At 55.5% G+C, this 4,462-nt stretch overlaps 1 pseudogene across 1 annotated transcript; it reads left to right on the top strand.

The window, feature by feature from the left end:
- Positions 1-2,913: 2,913 nt before the first annotated feature.
- Positions 2,914-3,996, top strand: LOC105886624 (annotated as a pseudogene). Its single transcript, XR_001161089.1, has one exon. The product of XR_001161089.1 is annotated as an uncharacterized LOC105886624 (transcript).
- Positions 3,997-4,462: the final 466 nt, after the last annotated feature.

Raw genomic sequence — 4,462 nt, 5'->3', positions numbered from 1 at the left:
CCGCTGCCGCCGCAGCTACTGCCTTGGCCGCCCCGCTGCTGCTGCGCGCCCGCCCGCCCTGCTGGCGTTTTGTTGTGGTTCCTGCTGTTTTCTTTCTCTCTTTTTGCAGCCCCCCCAGGCTCTCAGGCTCCCCCCCAACACCCCTGCTCCCCTCGCCCGCTCCCCCCGCGCTCCGTTCCTGGGGGGGCCGCGCTCTCCTTCCCCCCCTCCCCACCCCCCGGCGAGCAAGCTCCCTTCTCTCGCTTTTTTCTTCTTCCCCAAGTTGCAAAATCAGAAATGGCACAGGCGGCAGCCGGGAGCGGCGCGGGGCGCAGCGCCGGGGGCGGCGGGCATGGGCCACGGCGCGCGCACACACTCGCCCTCCGCCTCGCCCGCACCCCCGCGCACACACACACTCGCACACACACTCGCTCACCCGCGCCCGGCGCCCGCCCGCCCGCCGGCCTCTCGGGCTACGCGCAACGCGCGGGCTGAGCCGACATAGAGGAAGCCGGCGAGGGTGGAGGTGGCGGCGGCGGCGGCGGCGGAGGAGGAGGTCGCGGCTGCAGGCGCCGCTGGAGCTGCCGCCTCAGCCGCTGCGGCGAGGAGTCGGGGCCGCTGCCGGAGCGCGAGCGGAGGCCGTGGCCGTCCGCACCGCCGCTGCCGTCCCGGCGGGAGCCCTTGCCGGGCTCGGGAGTGCTGGGAGCGCGGTGAGCCGAGCAGGGCGCTGGGCGAGGCTGCCGGCGGCGATCAGGGCGCGCGGGTGTCTGGGGGCCAGGTCCAGGGCCGGACGCAGCCAGCCATTCAGGAAGACAGCGATGGAGAGCTGGAGGCAGCCGGCGAGGAAGATCACACACTTTGCTCTTTTTGTTGTGCGGGTGGCGCCGGGCTCTCGCTGCCTTCTTCTTTCGGGAGGTGACGGAAGGGGGAGAAAAATACAGGATAATTCACGCCGGCCACAAATTCACAGCGAAATAGAAAAAATAAAAATCGGAAGAAAATAATTGCCAAAAAGAAAAAAAAAAGGAAAAAGAAAAAGCGAGAGAGACATCCAAAGTAGGTCGAATAAATAATCCTCTTCTTTTCCTCTTTCTTGCTCCTTCTTCTGCTTCTTCTGCTATAACACACAGAGCTAGTTAAAAAAACCCTGGAGATCGCCCAAAAATGTTCTTTTTTTAGTATTTTAAATAAGTGCTCTTCAGCCGGGAACCAACACCCTCCCTCCAAAAAAAATCATATATGTATAAAATAACGATAAGAAGAATACGAAGGGGGTGCCGCCTCCTCCTCCTTTTTTTTTCTTTAAGTTTAGCCCTCTCTCTTCTGCAGGAATAGAGTAGAAGGGAGAAAAAGGAGAGAAAGAAGAAGAAGAATGGGGGAAACTAGTAGAATATGTAAGAAAAGAGAAAGAGGAGAGAGAGAAGAGAGGTAGAAGAGAGGGGGAGAAAGAAGAGAGGAGGGAGAGGGGGGAGAAAAAGAGGAGAGAGAGACGAAAGAGAGAGAGAGAGAGAGAGAGAGAGAAAAGAGGGAGAGAGGCAGAGAGAGAGACCCAAAAATTGAATGCGTTTAAACGGGAGGACTCGCAGAGCAATGTTTCCGAAAGGGGGATCTGCGCGAATGTCTGTATATAGTGAACTTTGACACTACTATTGAAACTGACACGTTTCTATGGAGATCGCTGCCTTATATGGAGCTCGTGTCAAGGAGCCAAGAGAAGGGCTGCTGGCAACTGATAATCAAAGGCGACTGACTGGTCAGAGCCCTGAATCGGGGGGAGAGAAAATGGGAGGCTAAGGTTAGCCAAGCCTCCTGCACGCCATTGGTTGGATAGCCCCTCCCCCTCCTCTTTTTCTTTCTTTCTTTTTTTTTCCCCTCCCTCTTAGCTACCTACAGACTGGGATGGCTTGGGGAGGAGGAGAGAAAGTGAGGGAGGGGTGTGCTTCTGACAAGCGCAATTTACATTGAGATCGCCCTGCGCTGCTATTTACTCTGAGACCTGATTAGTATGGGTCGTCTATGGTCACACACACACACACACACACTCTCCAAAGGGGGAAGGGATGACGAAAGGGAGAATGCCTTGCAATGGACCAAAAGAAAATTAGAAGGAAATTATTTCGATTTCTTCTGAAAAGTTTTTAAAATTAATTTTATGAGCGCGAAGAGTGCAATTGAAAATGTTTGGAAAAGATTTTAATGGGCATGAAACCCTCATTTTAATGATTCGTGAAATGTATTGGGTTTGGATTGTTTTCTTCCTTCACATAGAAGCATAATCCAAATGTGTATTCCACTCATCTTATATTCTTTTTAGAAACAAGGTAGGGTCTCTCTGTTTTTCCGATCCAAAGTATGTCTTGGTTTTAAAGGCTTAATTATGACAAGCACACGCCTGGAATCTGCAGCTATTCGATCCGAATCAATGATTTCTATTCATCGCAAAGAAGATTTTAAAAATAAACTTTCCAATCAATCCGATATTTCCTTCTTCATGTTTTTCCATCCCCAGTCTGTTGCAAACTACAAACAATGCTTCAATAATTATTAATAAAACAGTAGTAAGTCCTCATATTGTTGCGCGCGCGAGGAGCGGGGGGGGGGAATGAAGGGCGATTAGTGTGGCCAAGTCAGTCCCAGGAAAAGAGCAAACGACCGAGAAGATGGAGAAGGGGAAGGTGGGGTGGGAGAGAGAAGTGGGAGAGGGAGGGAGGGAGGCAAGGATGAGAAGCAGGGGAGGAGTAGGGGGAGATGAGGAGGGGGGAGGGGAGGAGAGGGAGAAGGAGGGAGGGAGGGAGAGAGAAGGAGAGAGAGAGAGGGTAGAGAGAGACCGAGACCCCGTTCGCGAAGGTGATTGGTCGCAGGAGGAGGGGCGAGCCGGAGGAGCGGGTCCCGCCGCGGGGCCTGCAGGAATCGCTGGCTCTGGCTGCCACCTAGCGGACGGGAGCCGCTCCCGGGCGGCACACAGCCGCGTCCCTACTCCCCTCCCCGCAGGCAGCCTGTGCCTTTTCTCCAAACGAAGACAGTACTTTGAAAATTCTTTCAATGGATTTTTTTTTCCTTGAAAGATCGTACTGGGGGAAAATGATACTTCCATTAGTTACATATTCTCCAATCGCATCCTCGCACCCCCCTCGTTTTAAGATCGCTCCCTTAGGCAGGCTTAGGCTGGCGCGGCGTGGCGCGGAACGACAAAGCCTCGGCCGCCGCCGCCGCCGCGGGTGGGAGCCCCGCTCTCCGGCCGGCCGCTCGACTCTGGAGGGCGTAAAAGTTTTTCTCAGCTCGAGCACTCCCACATCCAACACGTCCTCAGGTAAAGGTGGAAGTAAATGGCCACGCTTTATTGACAGAGGTAGGGTTTGTTTTTTAATACTCCTTCTCACTTTAAGTCTCACCAGGGAGGGGTTTGGGAAGCGCTGCGTGTTTGGGATACGTTTCGCGCTTCCCGGTCTCTCTACCTACAAGTCGAGAGTCCGCGACCGCTTAGTGATGAGCGAGAATTTTAGAGAGCGGAATAAAGGGTTTCCCGATGCCTGCCCCTCAGCCCCTCCAGCTCGAATAATGGAGAGACTGTCAATGCACTCCTCGAGCCTTGTCCCATTGTACGCGGCTGATGGAGAGGACGCGACTGGGGTGGCAGGGGCTCCTTACCCTCGCCCCTCTGTGCAAATAAATGCGCAAATGCGCTCATATCTGCTGGTCAGTTAAAAGGTGAAACGAACACAATTAAAATAGACCAAAAGAAAAGAAAGTCTTTCTATATACTCAGTTTTATTCTCCATACAGTCAGAGGCAGGGATTTGAGTGACTAGAGGAAGCAGGCAGACAGAGGAGACAGGAGCGAGAAAGAGACCTCGGAGAGAGACTGAGAGAGTGAGAGAGGAGGCGAGATCGAGTGCCAGGGAATCAGAGGCCCGCTGGACGCCGGGTCTGCCGGCCCAACCGCTCTAGGACCCTGGACCGTGCGTCGTGGGCACCAGAAACGAGACCCAGCCAAATCCTGCCCCACCAGGCAAGTAACGCAATGATTATCGTTTCCTTTGAACTTGTGCTTGGTAACGTGGGCAGGCCGGGAGTCTTGACTTAAAAAGCCTTGGAAGGTCGGGTCTGGGGAAGAGGCCGCCAGGGCGGGACGAGGAGAACTTTCCGCCCGGCTGGACAGGGGCTACCTACTCTCCCTAGGCCTCTCTCCTGCCGCGGCTTCTAGGCAAGGAGCGCGGCTGCGGCGCCTCCCAGGAGGTAAGGGTCCTGCCAACCACGCAGCGGTCCAAATTCAAAACAGGTTGCTCCCACCCCCACTCTCTATCCCCTAACTCCCCCCAGCGGGAAACGGCTGCGGGGGCGGGCTGGGAACTGCAAGTCGGCACTTTCAGCTCCTGCGCGGCGGTCCCAGCCGGTGCCCAGCACCAGCCGCGGCGGAGCCGGCTGCAGAGTCCGGCCGGGCTGGCCCCTAATGCCCGCGCCTTGCCAGGCTGAGGCCGTGACC

The sequence above is a fragment of the Otolemur garnettii genome, unplaced genomic scaffold, assembly GCF_000181295.1.
Source record: "Otolemur garnettii isolate 467f Iridium unplaced genomic scaffold, OtoGar3 scaffold00017, whole genome shotgun sequence".
In the NCBI taxonomy this organism is placed as follows: Eukaryota; Metazoa; Chordata; class Mammalia; order Primates; family Galagidae; genus Otolemur; species Otolemur garnettii.
Note: the sequence above shows the minus strand (reverse complement) of the source record. Positions and strands in the feature narration are given on the sequence as shown.